The 11,327-nt window shown below is 38.4% G+C and overlaps 1 protein-coding gene across 5 annotated transcripts in view; it reads right to left on the reverse strand.

Moving 5' to 3' along the window:
- Window positions 1–3,401, reverse strand: part of znf618 (zinc finger protein 618) — a 40,673-nt gene extending 37,272 nt beyond the window's left edge. For all 5 annotated transcript variants that reach the window (XM_026354982.2, XM_026354983.1, XM_026354986.1 and 2 more), the window contains exon 1: window positions 3,041–3,401. The gene's annotated coding sequence lies outside the window, so the exon portion shown is untranslated. The remainder of the gene's footprint in view (window positions 1–3,040) is intronic.
- Between the last annotated feature and the right edge of the window lie 7,926 nt (window positions 3,402–11,327).

An 11,327-nucleotide genomic window follows, 5' to 3' on the forward strand; every position in this document is an offset into this window, starting at 1 on the left:
ATGGGGGTCACTTCAATCACTGCATGTTTGTATTATCCAGAGCAGAGTGAGTGACTAGGAGCAAGGGTTGACCAAAACCTGTTTCACACTAAATGCTTTTGCTTTCTCTGTTTCTTTAATCAAATGCACATTTTCCTGTCCTCTGTAATAAATGTCTTCCAAGATGGTGTATGACCAATGATTTCAAAAAGCAATAATGCAGAGAAATGGATAACCCCCCCCCCACCCTCCTCACACATACACACGATGCTCTGGAAAAAAACTGTGTCGTCTAGTAAAATTCCATCAGCATACACTCAAAAAACCCCATAAAAACATTTTCAATCTATATGTTAATGCCACGAATTAAAATTTAATAACAAGAGATATTGAAAAGCAGACTTGAATTATACAAAAATAAATCCTCAAAATCAGGCCCCTAAAATTAGAAATTCAGGGCGGCATCCGGTCTGCTGCTAAACCCTTGTAGGCTGGCAGATTAAATTTTTGATGAAAATCAAAATTACACTGCACACTGACGCAGGAGCAGCAAACCTGGCACTATTGTGATTTATGGATTCATTAAACCCGCGGGAGTTTCACTCCTCCCCTTTTCACTCAAAGAAATGAGATTTTCTTTGCTGAAAATTTGTATTTTAAGACAAGCTACTCAGGCTGTGCTCTACCTTCAGAAAATGGTCAAGGAAAAAAGAAGCTTCTGTGTACATAACCACTGCACGTAAACAGGCCTAATTTTCATTGCTGCAGCAATTGAACGTCCTTATGCATTATTCATGAAACCAATAAGGTTCATTTTTACAAAGGAAAAGGCAGGAAAAATATGTGCAGAATGCACAGATTTTTTTTAATGCAGGCAGCCCCAACCCCTGAAATGCCTTTCCCTGGAGACTAATTTAAGTTAGGCCATTTTCAGACATTTCCAACATGCCACTAGGAGAACAACAGAACATAACATGTTCATAACATTTAAAGATGATGTATGTTTCATTAGTTTCTTCTAAGCACAAATGAATCTGTGAATGAGCTTCAACTGGCATAACATGAAAAACCGAAACTGTCTGCAGAACAACCCTTACCTATCAAATGGAAAGCAAAGCCTCTGTGCTAAGTTGATGACAATTAGAGCAGCAACTATGTTTCAAAAACTCAAACCCAGAGGCTGTGATATGATCCCTCACCATCTTGTGCGTTTCACCTCTCCTTTCAAACTATTCACTGCACAAATCTTCAGAGAAACAAAGCCTCTGTTCATTAAAGTAATGACAAACCAGCATTCCTCCTACCTTAGTTAAAATGACAACCCTTCCAGAATAAAAGCTCCCATTAACCAAATAATGGTTTAAGTTGTTTTTGTTGTTGTAACACTGCAGTATTATTGCACAGGGCTTTATAACTTATTACTTGTTCCTTCAGGTATTCTGCATATAAACATTCCCATATCTCAGAGTGATCCAAGTCTATTAAACTCATGACACTGGTTGCCTCTTTTCAATTCTTTATTTTAACAGAAACAGCTGCTTTTTGATTATACTTTCCAAGCAAAGGTCAAAATTTACACCCAGATTTTGCATACCAGCCACACAATTTCCACCAGCTCTTTGAATTTATACAGATTTGAAGGTCAGTATTAAAATTACCCACAGCAAAATGGCCTCCGCAATTTCCCTTACATTAAAATAAAAGCAAGCCATGCAAGATGGGAAACTGTTTGGTGTCTGCAAGATTAATATAAACAGTAGAGGCACTGGTTGTGATTGTTTTTCCTGCCCTCAAATTATGCTGACATGGTCCTTCTTCTTCCAGTGCTATTCAGTTCACTTTGGATAGTTATTTTCCGCTTACACATTTCCAATCTCTACAAATAAAACAAAAGTCCAAATTCTGACTTGTTTACAAAGTGGTAAATTACATCTGTATACACTAAATCACACACAAATACAGATTCAAGCGAAAACAAGCAAAGAGGCTCAGCAGAAGTGCCGTTATGTGTATGTTAGGCCGAACAAATACAGGGTGGCTTAAACATATCTGGCTTTTTTTAAATGTTGATCAACCACGAGTGCCGGCACAGCAAACGACTTTCTGCATGACACGAGGTTTTTTGTGCTTAAACCTTTAGCAAAAGGACATTCGAGGCCAAAATATGCATTATCATCTAAAGCAAATAAAGAAGAAACCAAATTAAGTTTGCACACTGCTCTGAAGGCAGTTTTTAAAAGGTCATTTTGACTTAGTGACCATGAAAACCACAAGACACTCTTCACTTCACATTCATATCTGATGCATGACAGCATGTGTCTCAATTCACCTAAACCAATATTTAATTCAATTCACAAGTCTCAAAACTAGTCTCATTGCAATTCTTTAATTTTTTTTTTAAATGTCTGCCTACAGGTGGCGCCATTCACACCCAGATTTTTTTTTTTTTAAATCCTCTATCTGCCTAAAAAATAAAAGTCGAAATGTATGTTGACGTGTCGACACTTTGCTGGTTTCTCTCGACCGCTTGCAATGAATGACGAGCCGTCAAATGCAAACAGAGGAGCCGTCAGTGCTGGGCGAGTTTCAGATGAGCAACTCCGGAGCTCTGCTCAAATTTGCAGGAAAAAAAAATTCATAAAACATGGCTGCAGGAGGTTTTTGTGTTTCAGATTGTTCCTCCCCTCATCGTCCTTCATGTTGCCACTATCTCCCCTGCTAAAGCGGAGCGAAACCCAGCGCGTCGACGCGTTTTCGCGCGAGCAAACTATGCGCACAGACGACTAGTCAGCAGTTACAGGAAAGTTCATTAGGAAAATTGAGTGAAAACACATCAACAGATTAGGTTTGTGTCGGACGGCTTCAAAGCACCTGGTTCAGAGGCAGTAGTGCAAAAACCAGCGCCACAGCTCGCGTACCGAGCACAGGAGACACAAACTTGACACCCGCTTGTGAAATTTCTCAAATTTAAGATTTCTAATTCAGAGAAAATAAATAATAAAAAATAAAAAAAAGGCAAAAAAAAAAAAAAAAAAAAGGCAAACACTGCGGTTTGACATACCTCCAAAAACGATGCAGCTCATGCGAAACAGGCTCCCGCTCCAGAAAATCCTTCCCTCCCCGAGCAGAGGTGACTGCACAACTGCTTCCTCCAAAAAAAAAAAAAAAAAAAAAAAAAAAAAATTGTGAATTAGTTATGAGAAATTCCAAATGTGACAAAAAAAATTTCCCCACGGCGTGTTTTTCCTCCGCAACACGCCGCGTTACATTGGAGTAAAGAGTAATGGCGTAATGAATCATGGATCAGTCCAGTGCGAGCTCTCCGGTCCGTGCGCACCGGGGTTGGTGTTGCGGTTCCTCCTGTGGAAATTTTCGTCCGCCATATACAAGGGCAGATTCCGAAATTGCAGCGCCGGCCTGTATATTAGTCTACATGAGGCAAAAAAAAGAAAAATAAATAAATAAATAAATAAAAAAAAGTCTGGGAAGAAAAGAGCAAAAAGAGGTTGGTCGACCATAAAGTTACACTGGGACAAAAAAAAAAGGAGACTGGAAATTGCGCAGAGGGGGAAATTCTCATGTGAACTGAGAATATGATCATATCAGGAGTGATACTGGGAAAACAATGTGCTGCTCACATGTTTTAATAGAATCTGATTGGGTGAGGTGAAGTTTAGTCCTGTTTTCCTCCATTAAGGTGTAAAATGATCACACACAACTCTTCACATTTTCTAAATGTCCTCTGATGTTTGCGTCCTTAATGATTTCAAGTGAAGAGTTACAAGCTGTAATCGATGTGCGCAAATAAATCCCGAGCAAATCGCAGCTGGTGAAAGCCACTGATGTCACAGCTGTTAACAGCAGGGTCCCCAAATGCGGTTTGTTTAAGGTTACTCGGGAAAAGCCTTTGGTTGGCCAACAAATTATGATTTCAAAACCCCACTCTGAGAATTAAGAATATTTTTTTTTCCTTCTTTTTAGAAATAGTCGAGTTTTTATTTCTAAAGTTTTGTATCTGGATGTTTAATAAACTCTGTTTTTTTATAATAATATTCACAATAACAAATGCATTTCACTTATACATACACCTTGAATACACAATACATTTTACATGTAGGTTTGGGCTGTATATAACAGGGTGGAATTATTTAGAGATACATTTTGTAATATGTAAAGTTACAACAACAACAGTAAAACAACAGCAATGATATGGCGTGATGTGCCATATTCTGCTGTATTGTGCAGCTATATTACAGTAAAATCCATATTTTAAAGGTTATAATAATATATCTGTCATGGCAGCAGTTCCTTGAAAAAGAAACACGATTAGCCTGCACTCACATTAAAACCGAGAACATCAAGGCTGTTTTTTGCTCATTCAAGTCATTTGTCCTCCACTGAATCCTAGTTTATACGTTGAGGAGGTTAAGGTGAACTTCACAGGTAAGAACTTCTCACATTTCTTCTTTTTTATTGTTGTCTCAAGTTACCTAATCAGAAACCTCTGCAATACTGAAAGAAATACATCTACAAGTGCAATACATTAATATCATGTTATCCAGCTAGGATTTACTTTCATTAGATTTATTTGCAACTGCCTTCTCTCCCCTAGGAGTCACTTTATTTATTTTTACTTTATGTTAAATAACAAAAGTAAAAGTAACAAATTTGTGCAAACTAATTTAAACAGTTCCTGAAGAGTACTAAGAGGAGAAGTGTACTAGACAATTTGCCAGGCACCACACATCATTCAGGCTAAAGTTACTTATTTGCATTAGTGTTGAAAAGAGAAAATCTCACTGAACAGTTTTATAGAAGGCATTCGAGAGGCTTAAACAAAGCAGAAGTGCACTGGTCAAATTTATTTGCACATCTCTGTTCTCATCAGCCCGAAACAGCTTTGCTGCCGTGGGCCTTTGTGGAGGAAGCATCATGCTGATGCTTCTCTACCTTGGGGAACATGTGAGGGTAGAGGGTGAAACGAATGCAGGTAAATATGAACACCTTTCTTGAGGAAAACTTTTTGTGGTCTGCAAGAGAAGTGTAACTCCGACTAAACACAACAATGTTAATGTCTTGGAGTGGCCAAGTCCAGACCTCAATCCAATAAAGAATTTAAGGCAAGTTATTGAAAATTACTGTGTGAGCTACAAAAAGCCCCAAGTACAACCACACAGAGTTAAGGGGAAACACTGCAGAGGTAAAAAGCTGATACAGACCAACCACAAAGACTTAAGGCTATAAGTAAATGGTGCCTCTGTTAAAGGTTGATTTGAAGGGTGCTGTGTTTAATATTTGTCTAATTCAATTTATGGATAAATTTCTCTGTTACCCATGTGAAAAACTTAAATTACATTCTCTCTAATTTCTGATTTTATTATTTATTTGATTAAAACAACATAGGGAAAAAGAAGATTAGATCATTATTATGCTAATTTAGAACATAATGCCACTAACATGTTACAAAAAGCACCACACAAGGGTAATTCAACACTAATGTAAGTTGTGTAATGCTAGAAACAAAAAATATCATGTAATTAGATTATTTGGCAACAGCACAATCTCATGACTGGGTATAAAAAGAGTATCAGAAGTAAGGATGGGGAACGTTGAATTTGGAGATATTATCGTGTATGCTACATAATATCATTAAGAGACTCAGAGAATCCAGATACTAAATCCAATTTTGCACTGCATAAGAAATAGACACAATTCTGTAGTGAAAATTATTACACTGGGCTCAGGAACATCTCCAAAAACCTTTAGCAGTAAACATGGTTCATTGCTGTATCCACAAATGCAGGTTAAAACTCTAAGACTACAACATAGGCTATTAAAACGTAGCCACATTATCTGGGCTTGAGCACATTTAAAGATGGACAGAGGCAAAGTGGAAAACTGTGCTGTGCTTTGACAAGTCAAAATTCGAAGCTCTTTTTGGAAATCATCGAGTGGAGGCACCATCTGGCTTGTTATTAGCGCACAGTTCAAAAGCCAGCATCTGTGATGGTATGGGGTTGCAGTAGTACACATGGCATGGGTAGACACCATTAATCCGACATACAGGTTTTGGAGCAACATATGCTGCCACCAAGAAAATGTCTTCTTCAGGGGAAGGCCTAGTTCATTTGAGCAAGACAAAGCCAAACCACATCCTGCATGAAGTACAAAAGCATGAGAGCATAGTGAAAGAGTCCAGGTGCTAAACTGGGCTACCTGCAGTCCTGACCTGTCACACGTAGCAAACATTATGAAGCAATAAATACAACAAAGAAGGCCCTGAACTGTTTGAGCGGCTGAAATCCCACATCAAGAAAGAATAGCACAAAAACTATTTACATTTTAAACAATTCTTTGGAATCAGGACTGATGTATTCAGAAACTAGTAACTGGTCATATACAGTGAAGTCCTTATTATCTGCTCTCAGTGTTTTAACCATGTGAGAAACTGCTGCATTTATTTACTCTGTCCAGCAGAGAGCACCAGAATTCCAACCAATCTTACTTCCGTTGCTCCTATGCAGGTGCCAGCACACTGCATCTGTACATTAGGCACTGCTCCATTTCCTCTCTGTGTCTCCCTCTGCTGTTAATGCTCTGCAGAGGTCTCTTCTGTCTCATCCCAACGGTTTCAGATTTCCAACTTTTGTCCTTCTGCCTCCACCGAATAGTGTGTTATCTGTGGCCTCGATAGTTCTCTCATCAGTTCAGGTGCAGGTTCATGCAGCACTGTGGTAAATTTTAGGTGCTGCTGCTAAAAAGACTATTGCAGGGATGTTATGCAGATAGTATAGATAGTCTCTATATGGCAGCAGAGATTCCTATCATGGGTGCCGTGTACATATATGACTGCTGAGTGTGTTATAAAAACTAACATAAGCCAAGCAAACCTGATTCTGTGATATAAACTGAGTGATAAGTTTCTACTGTTTTGGTCGAACTTGAATGCTTTTACATAAAACCAGGATATAAAAGACATCATAGCTATCTATTCTTCTAGTGACAAAGGCATGTGCAAGAATCTCCGGGTCTGACTGGGAATGAAGGCATTGATTTTTGAACTGTCCCCCAGGATGATGGAAAGCTACATTGAAAGCTCCTGTCACGAGAGGCTTCCTGTGGACAGCAAGTGGTTTGAGATGCTGGTGATTTCTGAAGACAGCTCAATAGTTTGCTATTTGTGCCCAAGAGTTCCTGGCGACACACTCAGTTACGTCTTAAATCACCGTGTTGTTACAGAAGGTTTTTGACCTCTTTCAAGGTGATGACAACAAAAGTCCGCTCAACTAGGACAAAAATGGATGTTTCAGGAAGTAGAGGGTGCAAAAAAAACATTTTTCACAGAAACGGAAAACAAACTGGATCCTGATAGCGAGGAAACAGTTTTTGCTGATGGAACAACTGTGATAGGAATCTGGGATGGAAGCTATTGTAGTGCACTATCCTCACTATTACAAAGCACACTCGCTTTTTGCAGCTCAAGGTTGGCCTGACCTTCTTTCAACCTACTTTTTGAGAAATATTACTTCAACTGGCAGAAGAGCCAACAGGTGAGAGTTGCTGACAAGGATGCTATTTTTTTCTCCGTGACCCACTTGGGCTTGAGAGACACTAAACCCTTGCTGCATGCTCAAGAGCAAGGCATAAATTAGAAGACAGTTCCCACCACACTGTTGTTGCTACAATCTAGGTCTTCCAAAACTGGACAAAAATAAACCGTATGAAGAGAAAAACAACTTGCAGAGAGGTACCTCTGTGCCATGGAAAGAATTAGAGCAGAAACAATATGTTGTTGCTGTTATTTGAGAGGCTGGTTTTATTTAAAATACTTTTGATTTAGAGTTATATATTGTTACTGCTCCAAAACATGACATCTTTTGTATGCACGTCTGCATACATTCTCTTCATCTCAAGATCTATAAAGCATCTGGAGGTCTCTCTATGACTTTTAAAGTAAGATAGATGTTGCCTTGTGACTCACATGCTGCCTTAGTTTATGACTTTATGATTCTCGTTCTACTGTCAGAGACTCTTTTCAATTGTTTTATTATAAAATAAAAGTACAAATACCATGCTTTTCCATAAACTCAGTGTGTCCATCTCCAATTGCAACTGGCCACAGCATCTTCACTGGTTAAGAGGTGTTGATAATATCAAACACTAGTAAGTATTTCAAAACAAAAACACTCACATAGACATATAAATATTTAAACTAGATACACACCAAAAGGCAAAGCAGAGCATGGATGTACCTGTACCTATGCTGCATATTTTCCTTGTGAATACCTCGACATCTATGTGCAAAGACAGCAGATGGTCTCTTTTAAGCCGCAGCACAGAATGACAGCAGTGTTGATTTAAACAAAATATGTTATAAACAGTAGCACCAGCGTGATCGGCAAACAGAATGACACAATCTCTGAACAATATCTGTTGTCAGGTAAAATGTCAAGGACCTCAGTGTAACCGGCCATTACAGTGCAAAAGTTCATACTTTCCTTAATATGTATTGTTAGTGGGGGGAAACAGTAGTTGTTAGTCGACCACAAACAAGTAAAAGCAGGTATGAATCCTGGCTGTTGTTTGCTATTTTGCCACTGGTAATTGCAGGTTTTTGTCAAAGGCCAATCAAAGGCCTCTTGTTTCCATGCACAGTGTGTTATTTGGGCTCTGTGAACCTGTTCACTTGTGATGCTCAAACCAAGCCAAAATAGACCATAAACCACAAATAATGAAAAAAAAACAAGCTATACTTGGAACAGTTAGATGTTTTGGAAAAATATGTTTGTTTGCTTGCTTAGAGTAAAGACTGATTAGAGAATCAACATACTGTGTTTTTCACTCAAGTGTTACCAGTATGCAGACATCATTTTACTTCTGTTTAGCATAACTATAAAAATAAAAAACAAAGCAAGAAAATCTCTTATAATATAATATAAATATAATACAAAAACGAAAATGTAATACCTATGCTGATTTTTTATAATAAAAAAAGATTCCCTCATGAGCAGCATTTAGCTTATTTTAAGACAAATGTTCATAATGTTTCAGCCTAAACCTGCAGGTAATCAGAGTTTCCAGGCTGTTTTGTTCTTAATATAATTTCAAATCATCACAAGAGCACATAAAAAAAAAGCCCGTAATTGCTTTAATGCCATCTTTACACTTACTTACAGTGTGAGCACCCGATTAGGGAAAGAGAAGTGAGTAATGTAATTATAGTTATGATAGGGCAGTATGAAATGACTTAACCTGCTTTCATGTGCATTACAAGTCAAGAAAGGTTGAGGAAGAAGCTAAGAATAAATCATAGAGTGATTGTTCAGTAAACCTCTGCTGCCCACAATGACAAAATGTATCTGATTACAGCAATGCCCTTTCCAAAGCTAATTATAGTTATACACTTTCTGCACTTAGATGTTGTTTTTACCTTTGGTAACTGTACAGTCAAGCCTCAACCTAAAATCATCACCAAAGAACTGAAAATGTAGGAGGATGCATGCAGTGTGTTTATAATTTTCACCGAACCTGGCTATGCCAGAGTAGCAATTATGAAAGAGGACATTAGTAAATTATTAGAGGACTAAATCATGTACTCGTAACCCTCTGTGTTTTATTAAAGTTTGTCCCAAACATGTTGGAGAGTTTGATTCATTTGACTTGGATATCTTCCATTTGACAAACAAGCCATCTTCATTTTCTGCACGACTTCATTAAAGAAGACATTTTAAGCATTTATTGAATCTAAAAGACTCATTTCTTTCAGGCACTGGTTTGAAATTACCAACACCCACTATATAAAAGTGAACGTTTCCTCTTTGCTCTGAACAAACTACACCTTCTCTACCAACATGTTAAGATTTTTTTATTGTTATTTTTCTGGTCACTTGATTGTACCTTATCACAGAAGTGCCTCAGTACTCAGTATCTGCAGCTCACTGAGTTCAAAAATTACATATATGGAGTCAGGTCATTCTGTTCCATCCTTTATCTGTCTTTTATTCTGCTTTTTTTCTCTTTGGCTTTCTGTGCCAGAGTCATTCTTCGGCCATCTGGCTGTCCTCCAGAACTGATTCATCCTAAAAACAAACCCTGTTCTCGTCCCTCAGGTGAAAGACAAAAATGGAAAATGAACCTCTTTAGACAAACACATTGGAGAACCACTAGAGCTTGTGATTTAATGTTGAAAGGGGTTCTCGGAAGACTTTGTTTTCTGAGCCTAAAAAGGTTTTCAAAGATGTGATGATGAGACGGAGACAAACTACAAACAGCCAAACACAAAGCTTCAGTTCTGTACAATGATGTACAGTTTAGCTGTATCCCATCTTGGCTCTGAATCGCCGACTCCCTTCTCCGCATTGGCGAGTTTATTACCAGCTAAATTAAGAACATACACTGATAGATAAATTGAATTTAGTTTTATTGAAAACAGTGACAATGACCTAAATGCACCATCTGTCATAACTTGCCAAAAGAACAAAACCAGGAAGCCAGCCAAGTCACAGAGACAGATTACAAAGCACCCCAAGTATGAAGGAAAACAAAAAGATTTTTCCATCTGCAGATGGAGGAGTACACTTGCCAGAAATTACAGATGGTGACAAATTTTCTCAAAGGGGCAGATGGCTTTTTATAAAGTGGAGAACAAATACAACTGTTCAATAAATGACCCTCTGTTTGTGTTGTTATAAGCAAAGGTTACACGATTCAAGTTACAATATGTTTTGAGACTACTACCGCGACCCGCGAGTTGGACGCATGTTGTTTAAAGAGTATTAGATTATAAATCATTTCGGTTACATTAACGAGTACAGCACGCAGAGTAATATAAGAACCCATATAAACACAATCTGTGACTGTTGTAGGGATTTGTTTACAAGTGTGTATGTTTGGCTCCATATGGCACATCCATCGTCTCATAATTGACCTTTGACCTGACCCAGAGCAGAGGCTGTTTGACCTCCGACCAGACAGACAGACACTGCAGTGACAGCTGATTACACACACAACACCCACTATTTCGAATGCATACATTCACACACCGCAACCTGTTTTGTATTTCTCACTAATATTGTCCTCGCCTCATGCACAGGAGTGCATGTAATGGATGCAGGGGAACGATCAGTGAAAATTAGTTTATTAGTTTAACAATGAGAAACGGAGCTGACGCAAGTGCAGGCAGAAGATTGTAAAACACATCAGGAAATCACATGCAAGCCTTGGATTGCAGGCTCATGGTGGTGAGAAAAGAGCTGAGTCACAAAGCCACAAAACAAAAAGCAGACAAAAAAGAACGAGCCTGTCCCGGCGTCAATGACATTACTTCCATGGTTTGTCAGCTGTTTCTT

The sequence above is a fragment of the Anabas testudineus genome, chromosome 12, assembly GCF_900324465.2.
Source record: "Anabas testudineus chromosome 12, fAnaTes1.2, whole genome shotgun sequence".
Classification (NCBI taxonomy): Eukaryota; Metazoa; Chordata; class Actinopteri; order Anabantiformes; family Anabantidae; genus Anabas; species Anabas testudineus.